The sequence below is a fragment of the Rhineura floridana genome, chromosome 2, assembly GCF_030035675.1.
Source record: "Rhineura floridana isolate rRhiFlo1 chromosome 2, rRhiFlo1.hap2, whole genome shotgun sequence".
Taxonomy (NCBI): domain Eukaryota; kingdom Metazoa; phylum Chordata; class Lepidosauria; order Squamata; family Rhineuridae; genus Rhineura; species Rhineura floridana.
In genome coordinates, this window is record NC_084481.1 from 47,237,761 (window position 1) to 47,258,910 (window position 21,150).

Sequence of the window (21,150 nt, forward strand, 5' to 3'; positions counted from 1 at the left end):
TGCATCTTCAAGGCTCTTCCTCCCCCTTCCCGGGATTCTTTACCTTTCAACCAGGCAGACCTTTAAGTAGAGGACACCTTAAAACAGAAGACTGTTCTCTGTAAAGTAGGACACACGGCCACCCTAAATTCAACAGAGACTTTCCTGTTCTGGTTTATGGGAAAGGAAAGGTCAGCCTAGTTTTCAACACACTATAAGCCTGAATAAATTCCTTAAAACTACTGGCCGTGCTAGATCCCACCTCAAACAAGTATCCCTCACATGAGAACTGACATTAAAAATTGGTTTTGGGGCTTAGGGCTGATAAGCGATAGCTCAGAGTATTCTGTTGCACAGCACAGAAGACAATAGCACTGATCCGACAAAGGAGCAATGTTAGCAGAGGCATCAGCAGGGCTGACCCAAAACATTTTGCTGCCTGAGGTGGAGCAGCAAATCCTGACACCCTTCCTCTGCCAAATCAAGGTGCATCATATCCAAGGCTGGTCAGGTTATTTTGGCACCTGAGGCAGAAAATCCCACAAGTACCTTCCCCGCTCTCCTCTTACTGTCAGTAAAAATTCAGGAGGAACAATACTGTAAATCAAATAACTAGCAATTTGATGCTCTTTCATAACGCCACAAATTAGCTGCTAATGGAAGGTCCAGCCCTGCAGCCATCTACATCTGTCATTGATGCAGATGCACACACACACACACACACACACACACCTGGATGTGCCATCCCCATCTGCATGGCAATGCCATCTGCTTCTCAGAGAAGTGACTGGATGAGTCTTGCAATGCAGATGGATATGAATAGCTCCACTTGGGACCATCAGTGCTGGATTGGGGCCAAAGCTTTTAAATGTTTTCCTGTTAAGAATAATGAAATAATATATGGATGGATGATTTTTGTGTCTTACTGACTGAATGCCTCATACAGAGCACTATACCCTTCAGGTAAACATTATATGACATCACTATTTTTCCAGTGAAACTGCATTTTTCAAGCTACCGCTCGCTTTGTAATTTCAATTACAGCCCTTGTTCTAAATCTGTACAAAGGTTAACAAACTTGATTTGAGAAAAATCAAGACCTGAAGCATTTTGGAGGTGTTTTTTTTTAATCTAACATTTCTCAGTGTGGTAAACAAAACTCTCATGAAATGTTGCTAATAAATCAGGATAGAAAATTAATGGGAATTCATGAGCACTAAATCAATACTCATCAACAGGAACAATTTAAACCCAGCCCTTTAGCTGAACGTCCACATGGTAAAAGTAAAACAGGTCTGTACAAATCATGCCATAGTCTGAACTATATTATACAGCCACAAGAAAGGCTGTATACTGTAGCCAACATGGATTTTTTGCACTCAGAATGCTAAATTGAAAATACCTCCATGCCCTTCTGCTGCTTCCCATAAACTCATTTCAAAACAAAACCTTACAAAACTTATAGTCCTGAACTCAGAAACGCTTTCTTAACAACCCTCTAAATTTTCATGGCTATACACAAAACACTCAGAGAGAATCGAGAATTCAAAATGTAAAACAAGAGAGAAAAAATCCAGATCCCTTTTGGACTTTTTTCTCTGAGTTCTCATAATCTGTTGAAATTAATTAAAAATCAGCCATTGTCATAGAGTACCTGTAATCCTGTAACTGACCTTGCCCCATACTCTGACCTTCATCTTCTGCAGTTTAAAAGTAAAAAGAAAAAAAGGCCTGGCTAATTTTAAATTAATTTAAGAAATTGAACATTGCTGTCAATGATAAGCATGGGCATTCTCAGTAAGAACCAACTGTCAGTGTTCTAAAAGCCAGACTAACAGCTGTTTGGCTTGGCTAATCAGGTGGCCACATCCACGCCACCCATGCCCTATTTCCCTCACAGAGATACAATCCCCAGAAGAGGGGTGACTGTTAAACCACTCTGGCCACTGGAGCTCTGTCAGGGGAATAGAAGTCTCCTATCAACTGTTAGCACCCTTCACAAGCTACACTTCCCAGGATTCTTTGGGGGAAGCCATGACTGTCTAAAGTGAAATAAAGGACTAGTGTGGATGTGGCCAGTAACTTGTTTGTTTTAAATGTGGGTGGGATACATGTGCCTGCTGTAGAACAAAAAGGTGGGGGAAACCCTGAAAAACAATATTATTCACAACGTTTTCCTTTTGGAAAGGAAAGGGGCTTTGCCACCATTCACCATATGTTCAGAAGCACATGTAACCAAATTCTCCCAAGCTACACAGGAAGTGGATTGGACTGTGAAAGATCACCCCAAATTGTGTTTGCATTTTGACAAATTTGTAGGGCAGTACAATATCTCAGAGAGGGGTCAGGTCTCCTGCTCCCCTGGTGCATTCACTATAGTTGCCCAATTTCCTTGCTTTTTAAAGTTTGATAGAAATATCTGTTGGCTATAGGTAAGTTCTTAAACCACAAGTGCTTTTTGCCTATTAGTGATAAGCATTTTGCTTGAGATCAGTGTAGATTTTGTCCACAGAACTGAGGCTGCAATCCTAATAGGGATGGGAGAGAAAGTCAATTCAGTTCACTTTTAAAGCTGAATCTATCAAATTTGTATGTTCCAAAACAATATGAGAATTGAAACACAGCCAACTTTCAAAATTCACATTTATCTGAATTTTGCAATGCACTTCTCTTAAAAAAAACTTTAGAAAATGCACATATTGAGGAAACTACATAAAATGAATATTAATGAAAATAACATACAAAATGCACTATATTAGGAGAAACAGCTTGGAAAAATGTGTACATTAGTAAAAACTGCAAACAATGTGTTTATTGGAGAAATTTGTGCTAAATGCTGAAGAATTTTCATGAGGATTTTTAAAAAAGAAAATGCAAATCGCTACAGAAAAGTGGAGAACTGAATTTAAAAATGGAAAAATGAGAAACTGATAGAACTGACAGATGCTGACATCGCTAAATCCTAAGCACACTTACTAAGGAGTAAGCCCCACTGAATACAGTGGCACTTACCTCTGAATATGCATGTAACCTTGGAGAAACCTTGGAGAGCTGCAATCAATGTATATATTACTTAGCTAGATAATGTCTCAAGCAATGTGTCAAAGTGCGGCTCCAACAACCAGTTTACAGTGACTTATCTCCTGTGCCACCAGTCTCTGACTTGTTTACCTGATCTGGTGCTAATTCTAGCCCATCCATAACCATGTCTCCTGCTTCTGATCCATTTGACATTTACCGCACCTACATCCAAACTGGACTTCTGATACAGCTTGTTGCAATGTTAGGCTCTAGCCCTGAAATTAGGGACAGGTAAGCAGCCTTGTAGCCAGACTTTCTTGTTAAGCGGGGCAGCCACATTTCTATGTAGGGAATTTGTGGGCGGGGGAAGGCGCAGAGTACAAGCCAATCCCCACCTCACTGGTGGAGAGGACGTGAGGGGCAAGGCAGGCCAGGACGTTGGGCCAGTCATCCCCCTCTCCTCCTCCATCCAAAGAGTGTGCTAACTTGCATTACTGAAGTTTAATCTTTTGAGTTGTTCCCCAGAAATACTAGACTTGAAAGCTCAACTTTGCCTATAGTTACAGTCCTCTTTCACTTGTGGTCTGTTCCTGTGTTCCAGTTCTTCATGAAGTGAACTACGTTGGTTGTGGTTTGGCTTGGATGATGCGTTAGGTATCTCAGTTTTAGATTCCACCCAAAAACAAACTTGTCCATAATACAAGTTTAGGGAAGGGCAGAGAGAAAATAAATTATTTAGAGTGTGTTTGTTAACTTCTCCTTGAGAGTCCTTTTTTCTAGTCTGATTCCTGACCTTTAGATTTTCCTTCCTATTTGAAAATCAATGGAAAAAGTTTTAACTGGCTACTATATAAAGGCCTAACTAAGCAACTGGAAACTGTGGAAAGCAATTGGACTATTTTTTGTTGGTCACCGGGTTGATTTTTCAGATATTTCAGAAACCTGAAAAGGTCTCACATTGAGCTGCACATATTGGGAAAATCAGAAATTAGGCCTGAGTTACAGCCTAGGTGGCCAGGCAGCCAGCTAGCTAAATGTAGTGTACACAGCAATATTTCAAATGAACTGTTTTCATCCTTTGCCATCAAGTACACTAGAAAAAGAGGAAAAAACAGCTACTGTGATTGTGAGCGTAGTAAGTGCTTTAAAAAAATAAAGAGCAGCCATTTTAAGTTATCTTTTTAAGTCACCATTTAGCAATAAGCACCCAATCCTGCTGTATTCGGTATAATGACTGCACAATAAACAACTCTTACTTCTTACTACAGACTTATTACTACAAACATGCTTCTTTATTACCGGCTGGATAGAGAATACAACTGAAATTGAAAAATAGAACAAAGGAAAGTCCATGGGGTGGAATCTAACTCTAGCCCATAATACAAAGTTATAACAGTTAATTCTTTAAGGGTCATGTTACTATTAGGATTGCCAGGTCAGTAGCATCCCAAACCCTGAGATTTCAGAGGCGGACCCTAGTGACATCAGAGGGGTGGGACCCTAGTGATATCATGGGTGGGGTCCTAGTGATGTCATTAAGCATGATATTTTATACATCAACCACAGTTGCTTGGAGCATACCACTCAAAACAAAACAAAAAAAATCCAATGGTAAACTAAAATAGAAAGCTAAATGAAGGTGTTCCCAGGTCCAGCTGAAATGACAGGATCATTCCTTCTCACATGCTTAGAGAGCTTGGGTAAGGGACATTTAACCTAGCCTACTTGCTTCTGTCAAGGAGGTTTAAGTGTCCTCAGGCCAGGCCAGTCACCAGAATGTCATTGTTGGAAGAAAGGAGCCTACTGTTGTGGAGATATTAGATGAGAGCACTCAAGGGTTAAGATGGATATCCTTGAAGGCTGCAATTGTAAACATGCTTACTAAGGGACTAAGCCCCATAGAACTCAACAGGACTTACTTCTAAGTAGATAAGATTAGAATTGTGCTGTTGGTAAGGCTTGACTACGGATCCTTTGAAAACATATCCATATCAAAGCCGGGTTGGCAACCCCCTGCCTGGAATGCCCTATTTGCCTTTTAATGTGGCTGCTCCAAACGTCTTTATAGACTTGATCCTTCACTGCAGAGAGAGGTTTGAGAAATTAGGAAGAGTTAAGAAGACTTAACCGGAAACCTGGCAACCCTAGTCACTATACAGGCTGTTTTTTTCCCAGATTCACTCTAGTAATCCACCCTCAGTCAGGAAAAGTCTCGAGTGAGCAGATTTTGGGGGGCTCTTCCAGATGAGGCTTTTGTTGTACACTCACCCTGCTTTATTCACTGATTTTTTTCAGAGGGTCCTATTCTTAAATTGCTCCTGTTCTTAAAACAAGCTGTCCTTCTTTAAATGGAGGTTCTCATTGTCTGTCATGTCACAAAATAAAAAGACAATTTCTCCCAAAAATCCTGGGGGAAGGCACAAAGCACAGCTTGGGGGGGGGCAGTGCCCTGATCCCTCCCCCCAGCTACAGGCCTGTTGGTAAGTGCTAATCAACATAATGACCATGCAGGGCACATTAATAGTAAAGCCAACAGGACATTAAACCTGAAGTGCCCCCATTTATATAATGGGAGGCATGGGCTTCTAAAAATGTTGGGGTATGTTTGTTATTTCTGTTCTAATAAATACCTTATAGCATTTTCTTTCGTATCTACACAGTTATGGCAGCATCTTAGCAAACCACACTTCTGTTAGTGGATATACATACAGAATATTCCAGTGTGGCATAGCGGTTAGATTGTTAGACTAGAAGCTGGAAGACCAGGGTTCAGTTCCCCATTCATCCATGAAGTTCACTGTGTGACCTTGGGCCAGTCACCAACCTTTAGGCTAACCCACCTCACAGAGTTGTTAAGATGATACTATGGAAAATAAGAGAGCCATGTATACCACTTTAAGCTCCTTGGAGGAAAGGCAGAATATAAATACAATGAATATATAAAAAACACCTGCTAATTCACTTCTTACTCACTAGGTTCCTCTCTCATAAGCAACATCATCAGTAGTACAAAAGATGAATAATACCGTTAACAATGGTGACAAGCAGAGGTTTGTAGAATAAAATTTGGCTTGGATGGGAACCTAGAAAATGTGCAGAAGAATCATGGTCTTCAAGCACTTTTCAAGCACTTTTGTTTGCCGCCCTGGGCTGCTGCTGGGAGGAAGGGTGGCATATAAATAAACAAATAAATAAATAAGTGTGAAGAGACCATCACAATCTAAGTCTGATAAACATCTCTATGTCACAGTCTCATTTATTTTTAAACCAACAGTTTTTTATTTTGTTCTAAATTTACTTGATTGTGAAGCCACTGACTTGGTATTTATTTTGCTCTCAAAGAAGACATTTGATTTTGTATGGAAGTCAAATTCAAAGCAAATTGATTGCACAGGCAACATGAGCATAAATTTCCTCCTATCAAAAAAAGGAAAGAATACGCTAAAGGTGTGGAAGTGAAGCAAATGGGGCTGCCCTAGTACAACCCCATCCCCCACCCCACTGAGAGAATCAAATCAACAGTGAACAACTTCATTTTTGCTGAAGACTTTGTAGGTTACGGTTCCATCCAAAAGGGATCAGCCAGTTCATTGGAAGTCTCCTGAGACATTCATACAACTGTTTTCAATTGCTTTGTACCCTTGTCCTTCTGGCATTCCTAGTCTTCACTCTTGTTTCCCCAAAAGCAGAGAGCCAAAGTGGCAACTGCTGGCAACAGCCTTTGTTTATTCTGTTGGCATGAGGCCTAGTAGTTTTCCATCAAGTCTGAAAGTTTTGAAAGTTAAGAGGAGTTATGTCTTAGCCCAGTCTGGGAACGGGCTGCCAAGGTCGTTGCTATGGTAACCATCTGATAGACTGGGAAAGTTCTAACAGAGTCTGTAAGTTTGGTCTTCTGAATTATGCCTCTGAGCTGAGAGGTTGTCTTTTGTGTTTACCTTTGGAGAGAGATGCCCCAGGGGGAGGGGTGACTGAAGAAACTCTACATGTATTTACTCTTAAGCCTTAAGCCATAATGTCTTAATAAAAGACTCTTAACATGCTCTAATGCTCTGAAGAAGTTTCTTGCTCAACTTAACTCCAACGTAATGTATGCTGTTTCACGCAACAACGCACACACGCCAACAGGGGTTATGGGCCCAGATCCACAGCGCATTACACGGGAGTAAGTTGCTGGTCTGAATGGCAGACGGAGTTCCAGAGAGGGCAGCTTGATTGATTGTACCAGACGGAGGTGAGCAACATGGCTGTAAACCTGTCTGGGGGAGGCTTGCCGATGGAACGGCTTAATGAAAAGAATTATGGCAGCTGGAAGCCGAGGATGTGGGCTTTGCTAGTAAAAGAAGATTTATGGGAAGCTATTGAAGGTACACCCCCTGCACCCCTTTCGGCGGCTTGGACTAGGAACGATGAGTGAGCTCAAGCTTTTATACTTCTGGCTCTATCAGACTCTCAACTGCTACACGTGAGGGATGTTACAAACGCCAAACAGATGTGGGACCGGTTGGAAGGCATTCATGTGCAACAGACTGCGGGATCTAGATTGTGTTTGGCACGGAAGCTTTACCAGATGCGCTTCACGGGTGAGTGCGACATGAGTGAGCATCTCACCGAAGTCAGACGCCTGTTTGCTGAGCTGACAGACCGAGGCGTCGAACACTCTGAACTTCAGAAGACCTATCTGATCCTGGATTCACTCGATGGGACTTGGAATAATATGGTCATGGCTTTCGAAGCCATGCCTGACGGAGGTTTGAACATTGCGTTTATTGAGGAAAAGCTGACCCAAGAATGGCAGCGGAGACAGGAGGCGCAGAGAGCCGAGCTGATGGAAGCTGTCAGAAGCAAAGAGGTGAAAAATGCCATGCCGAAGGATAATAAACAGGAGCAGCAACAGAGGCTGAAGGATTGTTTTGTTTGCGGAGATCGACGGCATCTACAGCGGGAATGTCCAGTCAAGCGCAACTCCAGGGACGGAGGCTTAAAGCAGGGAAGTGTGAACTTTGTTTGTAAACAGAAGTCTCAAGATTTACGACCTGTTAATTGGCTGCTTGACAGCGGGGCAAGCCATATATTAATTAAAGACAGAAGTTTGTTTTACACGTCTACAGATGAGCAGGATTTTGTGCAACTTGCTGATGGATCGCATAAAAGGGTGGAAGCCCGTGGACTGGTGAGATTTGATAAACTTGGGATAATGTCAGAATGTTTGTTTGTTCCTGAATTGGCTCATAATATTTTATCAGAAAACTGGTGAGTTGTAATTATTCAATTTTGTTTCACAAAGACCAATGTTTTGTAATGAGGGGAGATCAAGTGTGCATGCAGGGAAGCCTGAATGATTCACAGTTTGTAATAAAGAGCAGTCAAGCAGGGTGTGCTGTGTTAAATGCTGAGGCACAGGTACATCAGGGCTGCGTCCATGAATGGCATCAAAGGCTGGGGCATGCAAACCTTGACACGATAAAGAAAACCCCTTTGCACAGTGGAAACATGCGTTTAAAAGATTGTGGACAGTTAATGGATTGTGATGCATGTAATAAAGCTAAAATGACTATTGCACCAATAAACCGGGAGGCTGAGAGAACCACAACAGCTCCCTACCAGCTAGTTCATGTTGATTTATCAGGGCCAATAAATGCTTCACGAGGAGGTGCGAAATTCTTCATGGTACTGGTAGATGATTTTTCAAGATTTTGTCATGTTTTTCTGTTAAAGCATAAAAGTGAAGCTGAGCAGAAGCTGAAACTGTTCATTAAGAGAATCGAAACTCAACACGGCGTCACGGTGGGGGCTATACGGTCAGATCAAGGGGGGGAATTCACGAGCAAAGCGTTAAGTGACTTCCTTGAGAGTAAGGGAATAAACCAGAATTTCACTGCTCCATTTAGCCCATTTTCCAATGGAACTGCTGAGAGAAAAAATAGGGTGCTTGGGGAAGCAATGAGAGCCATGCTGATGGATTGCAGTTTAGGGAATTCTTTCTGGGCAGAAGCAATTCTTTATGCGAATTACATTCACAACAGGGTATTACACAGTGCACTTGGAATGTCTCCTTATGAGAAACTTACTGGCAGAAAGCCTAAAATAGAACACATTCAAAAATTCGGGGCAAGGTGCTGGATCCACATTCCACAGGGAAAAAGGAGGGGCAAGCTTGCGCCCAGAGCACAGCAAGGTTTTGTTTTGGGATTTCAGAATGCATATTTCAGAGTTTGGTGTCCAGAAACACAGCAGTTACTTCTGAGCAGAAGCATTAAAGTCTCAGAGAAACCTTGGGATCAAAGGGAAACAGTTGTTCTTACAGGGTCAGATGACACACAAACACAAACACAATCACAGACATTTAAGCCAGATCTTGACATTAAAGTGGAAGGCACACAAATACCTCTCAGAGATGCTTTGAATGAGCTCATTTGTGCAAAACGCAGATCGAAGAAACGTAAGGCTGAGGAAATGGAAGCTCCTGCGCAGGCTGTGCCAAGCACAAGCACAGATGGGGGGGCAGAGAGAGCCGAAGCTCTGGTTCCTTTAAGACGCTCTACAAGAGCAAATTTAGGCAAACCGCCTGAAAGATTTACCGTGGGATTAATAACAAGTCCTGGAATGAATAAAGTTGTAGAAATGGATCCTGATACACTTTATTTGACATGTGTTCAACCAAAGTTTGAGTGAATAAAGTTTTGAACTGTACTGAGATGTAATTTTGAACTGTACTGAACTGAAAATGTATGATGCAATGTACTGAAATGTATTGCAAGAGGTATTGTAGAAATGTATTACTGTATGACTATGTATTGTGGAGATGTATTGTTGAGATTTCTTTGTAATTGACAGACATGATGAGAAAAAGGGGGGCTTGTTGGCATGAGGCCTAGTAGTTTTCCATCAAGTCTGAAAGTTTTGAAAGTTAAGAGGAGTTATGTCTTAGCCCAGTCTGGGAACGGGCTGCCAAGGTCGTTGCTATGGTAACCATCTGATAGACTGGGAAAGTTCTAACAGAGTCTGTAAATTTGGTCTTCTGAATTATGCCTCTGAGCTGAGAGGTTGTCTTTTGTGTTTACCTTTGGAGAGAGATGCCCCGGGGGGGGTGACTGAAGAAACTCTACATGTATTTACTCTTAAGCCTTAAGCCATAATGTCTTAATAAAAGACTCTTAACATGCTCTAATGCTCTGAAGAAGTTTCTTGCTCAACTTAACTCCAACGTAATGTATGCTGTTTCACGCAACAACGCACACACACCAACATATTCAGCAACATATCAAGCGTGAAGAACCTGACAAGACTGAAGGAATAGTTCTAGTGAAAATTCACAAGATTCTGAAAAGTTCCCTCTCACTTTTTCTTTAGCAGCAGAAATCCTTTAAAGTCAGCGAAACATAGGAACATATAGGAAAGTGCCTTGTACTGAGTGAGACCACAGGTCCATCTAGCTCAGTACTGTCTACCCTGACTGACAGAGGTTCTCCAGGGTTTCAGGCACAAACATTCCCAGCTCTACTTGGAGATGCCGGGGATTGAACTGGGACCTTCTGCATGCCAGGCAGATGCTCTACCACTGAGCGATGTCCTTCCCCTTAAAGTCCTTCCCTCCCCCCCGGAACTGCCTTGCAAGAGGTTTGCTGCTATCTATCCACTTTCTCCATGCACCAGGCATCATTTTATATACGTCTATCATGTCACCTCTAGTCCAGCATCCTGTTCTCATAGTGGAGAACCAAATGCCCATTATGGGAACCCCACAAGCTGGACCTGAGTGCAAGAGCACTCTCCCCTCCTGTAGTTCCCAGCAACTGGTATTCGGAAGCATGCTGCCTCTGACCATGGAAGCAGAGCATAGCCACCATGACTAGTAGCCAATTATAGCCTTATGATCCTCCATCTATTTGTCTAATCCTCTGTTGAAGCCATCCAAGGTGGTGGCCATCACTGCCTCCAGTGAGAATGAGTTCCACAGTTTAACTATGCACTGCATGACGAAGTACTTCCTTCTGTCTGTCCTGAATCTTCCAACATGCAGCTTCATTGGATTCTAGCATTATGCACCTTTCTCTATCAACATGGAGAGAAATGTTCATTGCAATAAAATTTAGGGCCACCCAACAAGGTGGAATGTAAGAAGATTTAGGATAGACAAAAGGTAGAACTTTTTCACATGGCATGTAACTCATTTACGATAGCTGTCATGGTTGCTTTTAAATGGATTTTTTTAAATGTGATGTCACTTATGTGTTGTTATTCTTGCATTCATTGTATTATAATATATTTATTGTTTTGTGATTTCAAATTGTGGTAAGCTGCTCTGAGAGGTTCTTCATGGGGAGTATAAGGGTAGGCTAGACCTTTTCATAAGGATTAAAATAATTCATGTAGCCTGCTTCCCAAGATGTGATGAGGACTACTAGCTCAAATGGCTTTTAAAAATGAGTCAGGCAAATGCCTTGAGGAGAGCAGCAGGTTTTAATCCAGACTTTTGAGGAGCTGTCCAAGGTACTGAAACCAAGACCCAAAATAGGTTCAGGTCCTTGGCCAGCTTCTTGAAAGTTTAGACTAAAACCTAGAGGGGATTCCACTGCCCACAGACCACTGGGGGAGGGCGGATGTGCCTGCCAGTCATAAAGGCTTTACGGAACCTCCAGTTTTAGAGGTAGTCTACCACTAAATACCAGCAGCAGCGATGGGGAGGGGGCTGTTGCCTTCCTGCTCTCCTTGTGGGTCTTCTCGCTTTCCAGTATGGAAGGCAGAATGCCAGACTTTGGCCACCCAGTTCTGGTCAGACTCCAAACAGCAGAGGTGAAAGGCAAATGGTTCTCCGCAGAACACCTCCTAAAGAAATCCATTATGTTTTGGGCAACCAGTTTTTTGTATTAATCCATTACTTTTTTACTTTTTTATGCTGTAATTTATTATTATTATTATTATTGGCATGATTATATGTACAAAACTCAATAAAAGAAAATTTTCACTGTCTGCATTTATTTTCTGGCCGTTATTATTATTTGTTTCATTTCATGATTATTACTGAAAATAATTTTGTCGTACAGAGGGGTGTGTGTTAAAATATGATCCGCTCTGGGTGTCAAATATGCCAGGTATGGCACTGGGTAGTACCACTTTCTAGTAACCTTTGCACTTCAAATAATACTTTCATTGGAATTATTATTTTAATCTTCCCAAGAACGCCATGTATAGTATGTTACTGAACAAACAGTGTGCTCAGACATCCCCCATAACCAAAGATTATAACTCCATTAGCAGTGCTGTTATGTTGCTTCCTCTGAGAACTGGGGAACTACATAAGCAAAAGGGCCTAAGGCCACTTTCACAGCTGATACTAAAGGCTGGATTATCTAAAACAAGATATTTTAAATGTCTCCATGTGGTGGCTGGTGGACTACTGCACAGACTGGATAGTTTTTTCCCCCCTGTGCTACCATAAATATTCTAAAACAAAGGTTTGCTGCAGCACAGGGGCACCAAACTTTTGGGGTCCACGGGCACATTTGCAAATCAGAGAAACTGTCTTGGGCACCCTTCCCCACAGAGCAGCCTATTCCATTGGCTATAATTGAAGTGTCCTTTCAAGCCAAATTTCAGTGGGGGGACAATGGGGGAGGGGATCCAATGGGCACCAGGGAAAACCTCTGCAGCTACATGTGTACCTGTGCGCACCACATTGGTGACACTTGTGTACAATCATGTAGACAAGTTATCTAATTCACATTGGGAGCTATGTGTGTGAAAATGTCGAGGTACTAGTCCTATTCACCTGCTACAGAAACCAGCTTTTAACGGAACTTAAAGTATTGCTATACATTTTGAGATGAGGAGGTATGATTCATATAAGCCATTCAACATTTACCTTCAAATTAAGCAGTTCAGGCTTTTGTTATAAAATGGATAAATGGTTTATACGTATTGAAATGTACATTTTCCCCCCCAAAATCACTGTCCTTACCTTTTAAAAGCAGTCCATGTCACCATCATTAATCTTCTGATGGAACTTTTACTATATTTAATGTAATTAGTAAGACTTTTTTGGTCCCATTTTCATCTTGAGAAAGTGCTTTGATGTCTAAGTTAAATTCATATTGCATATTTGTAACTCTTCTTACAGCACAGAAGCTTCCTCATATGTCAAAAGGAGAGGCAATTCATTATGTTCAATTGACAAAAATCACAGAAGAGAATGCATTGCTAAAGTGTTTGATTTTGTGTCTAATTTTCTGTGGCAGAAATAATCATTTGAAAAGTGAATGTCTGTGAGGATAACCCCAGCTGTGTGCTAAATTAATTAACACCATCACATTTCAGAGAATATCATGGTAATAATTATGAATAATTTAAAATATGGTCCTGTTTGCTCCAGCACTGTAAAACACCTAATTGTAGACAGGAATCATAACTGCACCTTTGTGGTGGCCACATGAGGCTCTTAAAAACAGGCATAAGAGAGAATATAGTTGAGTCAAGTTGCGGTAAATCAAAAGAGACAGATGCCTAATTCCAAGGGCATCCTAAATGAAGCTTCAGTTTCAAAGGAATTAACACATACTTTAAATAACTGTGTAAATCAGATGTCACACTCTAGGATTTCACTGATTAAATAAGGTTTCTTAATAAAGTGCCTCCTAATGGAGAGTATGGTACCAATTAAAAATACTACATTTTAATCTAAATGCATCACATTTATATTGCAGAAATATACACAAGTGGAGGAATAATCCAAAAAGCTTATAATTAACTTCTTACTGGGAACATTCATGGCAAAGTTAAGTGCTTTTATAAGTCCCACTGATTTTTCAGGAAGAATTAGCCATGCACTTAAATCAATGGGATTTGAAAGAACTTCACTTTGGCTAGATCATGCCCAATGAGTCATTATGTCAGCTTCTAGACTTTTTATGAAAAAGTTTATTCCCTCTTCCCCCAACCTTGAGACATTTACTATGATAAATTCATGTGGAGGAACACATGAATTGCCTTTGTGAATTGCATGTAGCTATACCATGTATAATGGAATTCCCAAGCAGATCACAACAATATAGAAGGGGGGACTTCCGGGAAGGGTGACTTCGCTTGTGCCTGCTTTTGAGACGGGCTCCCGCCTCAAAAGAAGCTTATTCAGATATAAATCAGTCAGAACATTTTTTTTTGACTGATGAGATTTCTCCCGGGCAGGGAGAAACGTAGAGATCAACCTCAAAAGCCTGTTTTTGTTGGGAGGACTGGATTTCATTAATTTATGAGAAAAGGTCCAGCCAGCAATGCCGGATGGACTTCCGAACAAGCTCTATCTGATTAATGCAATACCTTTATCTTTTCTTCAAAGAGAAAACGGACTAACAGGCAAGCACCCTTCTTTCTATTCTTTTTTTTACTTGGTTTAAATTGTTGCAGCAAAAAGAGATTTGTCAAATGAATCAGCTTTAAAGAACTTCTGGGTGAGCTATAACTCTTCTCTGTTATTCACGAAATTAACCGCTTATCTCTGTTTCTATTGTAAAAAGCTGTCCTGGAAGTGCATTCTAAAGATATAAACAGAAGAGGGATTTCTATTCCGAGGAACATTATATTGTCTGGGACTATTCTCTTTTTGGTCTATTTTATTTTGACGAATCTGCTTCTTCACAACGCCACTAACTGTTTTGATGCTGGGAACTAAATTTGTTTTGTATTCTTGAACATAGAGAGATAAGGCAGGCTGCTCTGTTTATACTGTGATGTCATCAAGCCTGGAATATTAACCCAATTGTTGCTGAAATAAGAAGTGGTTCTTCTTTATTTTTGTTTTGTTTTGTTTTCGTGGTTTTAAAAATGGCAATCAAGAAAGTGGCTGAGAATCTGGAAGTAATTATGTTTCAGAAAATAATGGATGAGATTGAGATAACGAAACAAACCCTGCGACAGGGTAGTAAGGAGCTGAAAATTGAACTGAGCAAAATGACGCAGGAGCTTAAAGAAATAGGGGATCCTGTGAGAGAGGAGAATGAGATCAGAGATGAGAAAAGAAAAAATAAAGGGAAGATACAAGCCCTGGAGATTGGAACAAATGTGGAATTGGAAAAAGATCTGGAGTTTATGGATATTAGAAATAAAATCTACTGTTTGGAATTTAACGTTATCTCTGAAGAAATTAATGAAGATATTAGAGATAAAGTTATCAATGGCTTGGATAATCTTCTGGACTGGAATGACGTGATGGAGCTTGATATAGAGAAAATCTATGGAATTAACTGCAGCCATGTGACAATGGAAAAACTCTCAAGAGATGAGCCAGTGCATTTTGTAAAAAAGAAGAACACAGATAGGACTTTACAACAATATTTCAGCAACTTATTCAGAATTGATGGCAAGAAAATATTTGGGATAGAGGAAATTCCCATCAGACTCTTATTATATGACTATGGCTATGACAGCAAGATTATTATGGAATACTGATAATGGAAGATTGGACACTGAAATTACTGGACTTAACAGGACTATTGAAGATGGAAGATGGAATTAATAGGGATAATGGAATAATGGCTATTGAAATTATTGGACCTAACAGATTTTGATGAGATGGATTAATCGATATGTTTATTTGGACTATGGTTATGACAATAAGATTATTATTATTATTAACGAGATGGATTAATCGACATGTTTATTTGGAGAAAAATTGATAGATATATTTCTTAAAGAATTGAAACCTCTCTTTGACTTTTTGTGGAAAGAATAAAGTAATGTTTATGAGATTTGATGATTAATTAAGATAACTACTGGAGGAAAGTGATTTTATAATATGATTTAAGAGACAGGATTGTTATATATTGTAGACCTACAACTGATTTGATCTGCGACAAATGGGAAGTCAACATTTTATTTTTTTGTTTAATCATTTTTGTTTTGTTTTGTTTTTTGTCTTTGAATGTTTTATGATTTTGTTTTGTATGTTTTATGAAAATTTGAATAAAAAATTATTGTAAAAAAACAACAATATAGAAGGGGAAAAAATTCAACAAAAGCACAAATGATTATATAAGACTGACAAGCTATTAAGCATAATCAAAGATGTAATTCAATTGTTTTTCATTTAGCAAAAAGACAAACTTGCTACAGAATACATGCACACAAGTGGCTTAATATTACTTTATAGAGTTTAAAACCACTGATAAATTTGTTTGAGTAAAGTGGTGCAGAACTTACCATATACTTGGCATCATTGAGTAGAGTCTGTCCAAAGATCCCAAAAACATAGCCAATAGCAGATTAAATTATGAGCTGTGGTGCTTCTTTGCCCTCTTTTTTTTGTCAGAAGTACATCACCTGAAATCAGAAAACATCTGTTCATACTTAACCCTGTTCTGCCCTACTGTTGTTGTTGTTTTTAAAAAAGGTTGCTCATATATAGACAACATGGTCTGGTTTTGGCACTGAAACAGCCTTGGTCGCCCTGTATGATGACCTTTGTCGGGAGAGGGACAGGGGGAGTGTGACTCTGTTGATTCTCCTTGATCTCTCAGCGGTGTTTGATACCATCGACCATGGTATCCTTCTGGGGAGGCTCGCGGAGTTGGGAGTTGGGGGCACTGCTTGGCAGTGGCTCTGCTCCTACTTGGCGGATCGTCGCCAGAAGGTAGTGCTTGGGGAACATTGCTCGACACCCTGGACTCTCCATTGTGGAGTCCCTCAGGGGTCGGGTCTGTCCCCCATGCTTTTCAACATCTACATGCAGCCTCTGGGTGCGGTCATCAGGAGTTTTGGAGTGCGTTGTCATCAGTATGCTGATGACACGCAGCTCTACTTCTCCTTTTCACCTTCTTCAGGTGAGGCTGTTGATGTGCTGAACCGTTGCTTGACCGCGATAATGGACTGGATGAGAGCTAATAAACTGAAACTCAATCCAGACAAGACTGAGACACTTTTGGTGAGCCCTTTACCTGCCCAGATGGTGGATGTTCATCCTGTTCTAGATGGGGTTACACTCCCCTTGAAGGAACAGGTTCGTAGTTTGGGGGTCCTTTTTGACCCTTCCTTGTCGCTTGAGGCTCAAGTGGCCTCAGTGGCACGGAATGCGTTTTACCATCTTCGCCTAGTAGCCCAACTACGCCCCTATCTGGACAGTGACGATCTCGCCTCAGTTGTTCACGCTCTGGTAACTTCTAGATTGGACTACTGTAATGCGCTCTACGTAGGGCTGCCCTTGAAGACTGTTCGGAAACTTCAGCTAGTGCAAAATGCGGCAGCCAGGTTGTTGACGAGGACCTATCGGTCTGCGCATGTAACACCTGTCCTGGCCCGCTTGCACTGGCTACCCATCTGTTTCCGAGCTAGATTCAAGGTGCTGGTTTTGACCTATAAAGCCTTATACGATGTGGGACCGCAATACCTTGTGGAACGCCTCTCCCGCTATGAACCTACCCGTTCACTTCGTTCAGCATCTAAGGCCCTCCTCCGGGTACCAACTCACCAGGAAGCCCGGAGGACTGTTGTTAGATCTAGGGCCTTTTCTGTGGTGGCCCCCGAACTCTGGAACAGCTTACCTGAGGAGATACGCCTGGCGCCTACGGTACTTTCTTTTAGGCGCCAGGTTAAGACCTGGCTATACTCCCAGGCATTTTAATGTTTTTATGTTTAATTTTGTTAGTTAATTTGCTGCTATGTGTTATTGATTCTATTCTATTATTGTATTTTAATCCAGTTTTGTACACCGCCCAGAGAGCTACTAGCTATGGGCGGTCTAGAAATGAAATGAAATAAATAAATAAATAAATAAATAAATATATGAAGGCAGTATAATCAAATTTGATGAACAGACTCAGAATGTTAGGAGGGTGCTTATTCATGAGAAGTCTTCTCGATGGCATAGATAGGTGACTTATGCAAGGCTTATGTTAGGAATTTAAATTCCATTTCACGAAGCAAGATTCCAGCAGATGAGTTAAAGAAACAGATGGGAGGAAGTGAAGGACATATGGGGGGAAAGGGGGGGGAAGAAAAGCAAAAGGGCTGTGGCTGAAACTGTTTTCATTACCTGTGTGTTTTGCTATTGTGGAACAACTAGCATTTGGTTTATTGAAACCAAAGAAAACATTAAAAATACAAAGCACTGCCTTACAGGAAATTCCATTTTAGGATGTGCTTATCAGCACTGAGCAGTAGATTTAATGCAATGTAAGTATTGCAAGTTAAGGGAGCTAAATTGATGCTGCTGAAAAAGAAGTCCTCATGTTATTAATCAGTGCATATGCTGGGTATGGGACTGTGTGTGTGTTTAAACAGCAGCAGGTGTTTTGTACTCAGTTGACCTATGCTGGATCTAAACAACATTATCCATCTTTAGGTGCTTGCTAAAGACCTGCCTTTTCTTTCAGGGCTTTGAATGTGCAGGAACTGGCTTGTCTAGTGATATAATGACAGATGGCTGAGGTTTTATCTAATTGTACTGATTGTTTGTTGTGTTTTAGTGTTTTTGATTATTTTATATGTTTTATTTCTGTAATCTGCCCTAGGGTCATATGAGGAAGGGCAGGGTATAAGTTTTTAAAACAAAAGTGCAACAAAAGGAGGCAGTGGAATGTTTATTATTATTATTATTAGAACATTTTAGTTACTTGTTATACAAAAAAAGGTCTCCAAGCAACTTACAACTTTTTAAAGAGCATGAGCATAGAATTTTAAAATACATTATAATTAAAATACACAGAATTAATTAAAAAAAGCCTACAGCAACAGCAGCAAAAAGCTTTGGCTGCAACAACATCATAGTGCATTAAAAGCCTGGGAACAGATGTAAGTTTTGTACCTGGCACTAGAAAGATGTCAACCTCACTGAGGAGAGCGTTCAATAAATGGGGAGCCATAACAGAGAAAACCCGGTCCTTTGTAATCATTCTCCAAGACTCCCTCAGAGAGATAGTAGAATGGACTGTACCATTTCAGATGGGAGGATATCCCTCCCATGTAAACAAAAGGAAAAAAACCTCCCCACAATTAGACAACTAAGACTACACATACAGGGCTAGGCTTATTCCTTTTGGTGGTCCTACTTATCTAATTGTGTTAGATAAATATTAATATTGAAATAGGAGCCTCTACCTACGATCTGAATTGGTATAGTCCACTCTATCAGCTCAGGATGAGTGGCAGCTCATGTGGCAATTCACTGGCAGATGACCAGCTTCCACCACTGGCCACTGCTGGATGATACATGGCACTAGGGTTGCCAGGTTCCTGCCCTGAGACTAGGGTTGCCAGGTCCATGGCCTGAGACTGATCCTGTATCTTTAGGAGAAGAGAAGGCCAGTCAAGTGCAGGTGTACTTGCAACTCTGTAATGGGAAAAACCACAAGGTGGAATTCTCCCTCCCCCCTCTACAACTTTTAAAGATACAGAAGACCTCTTGGAGGCTGGGCCTGGCAACCAAGAGGTCTTCTGTATCTTTAAAAGTTGTGCAGGGAGAAGGGAGAATGCCACCTTGTGGTTTTTCTCATTACAGAGTTGCAAGAACACCTGCAATTGGCTGACTTTCTCTTCTCCTAAAGATACAGGATCAGTCTCAGGCCAAGAACCTGGCAACCCTACCTGAGACTGATCCTGTATCTTTAGGAGAAGAGAAAGTCAGTCAAGTGCAGGTGTTCTTGCAACATTGCAATGAGAAAAACCACAAGGTGGAATTCTCCCTTCCCCCTGCACAACTTTTAAATATACAGAAGACCTCTTGGAGGCTGGGCCTGGCAACCAAGAGGTCTTCTGTATCTTTAAAAGTTGTGCAGGGGGAAGGGAGAATTCCACCCTGTGGTTTTTCCCATTACAGAGTTGCAAGAACACCTGCACTTGGCTGACTTTCTCTTCTCCTAAAGATACAGGATCAGTCTCACGCCATGAACCTGTAACCCTACATGGCACACACAGAGAAAAGTGTGATAAGGCAGTGGTGGGGGTGTCGGGCAGACTACTTCAGCACCATGCAACCACACAGCTGTGGAGTGTTTAGCAGTTTCTGGCACAAGTGATGACATGTGGATGTATTAAGAGTGTAGTCCTTTGACTCCTGGGAGAGCTTCCCAGAGGCTATTGGTTATTGAGGATAGGGTTGGCAGGCTCAGGGCCTGAGAATGATTTTGTAACTTTAAGAAAAGAGAAAATTCAGTCAAGTGCAGGGTTTCTTGCAACACTGTAATTGGAAAAACCACAAAGTGAATTTCTCCCCACTGCACAACTTTTAAAGATACAGAAGACCTCTTGGTTGCCAGCCCCAGCCCCCAAGAGGTCTTCTGTGTCTTTAAAAGTTGTGCAGGGGGAAAGGAGAATTTCACCTTGTGGTTTTTCCATTACAGTGTTGCAAGAAAACCTGCACTTGGCTGAATTTTCTCTTCTCTTAATGATATGGATTCATTCTCAGGCCCTGAGCCTGGCAACCCTAATTGAGGACCACCTGCTTTGCTGGTTGAGAGGGATCTCCACTGCCAGAGATCTACATAGGAAGCTGTCTTATAATGAGTAGTAGTAGTATTTATTATTATTTATTTAATTTCTATCCCGCCCTTCCTCCCAAAGGAGCCAAGGGCAGCAAACAACAAGCGATAAAACATCAGCTCTCTTTAAAAGGCTTATTGGAAGAGGAAGGTCTTCAGCAGGTGCTGTAAAGAAAACAGCTGGCGCCTGTCTAATATTTAAGGGGAGGGAATTCCCAAGTGTCAGTGCTACAACACTAAAGGTCCACTTCCTATGTTGTGCAGAATGGAACTTCTGATAAGATGGTATCTGCAGGAGGCCCTCATTTACAGAGTGCAGTGACTGACTGGATGGATAGGGGGTGAGACAATCTTTCATGTATCCAGGTCTCAAGCTGTATAGCGCTTTATACCATAAATCCTGTGCCTTGACATAAGCTCACTGGTCCACCTAGCTCAGTATTGTTAACACTGACAGGCAGCCCAGGTTTTCAGGCAGGGGACATTCTCAGCCCTACCTAGAGATGTGAAGAACTGAACCTGGGACCTTCTGCATGTTGGGCAGTTACTCTACCACTGAGCTGTGGCTCTTCCCTAGGCAGCAGCAGAACTTTCCACCCCCTTTTCTCCCCCGCCATTGAAAAGGGGTGTATCGAGGGCAGATGTGTGGGGGTGGGGAAGCTTGGATCTGCAGAATCCAAAGCCCTTC

The 21,150-nt window shown here is 41.3% G+C and overlaps 1 protein-coding gene across 6 annotated transcripts in view; it reads right to left on the minus strand.

The window, feature by feature from the left end:
• The window catches only part of B3GALT1 (beta-1,3-galactosyltransferase 1), a 534,157-nt gene that overhangs the window by 144,746 nt on the left and 368,261 nt on the right, over nucleotides 1-21,150 (minus strand). For all 6 annotated transcript variants that reach the window (XR_009760869.1, XM_061612925.1, XM_061612926.1 and 3 more), the window contains one exon: nucleotides 16,192-16,311. The gene's annotated coding sequence lies outside the window, so the exon portion shown is untranslated. The remainder of the gene's footprint in view (nucleotides 1-16,191; nucleotides 16,312-21,150) is intronic.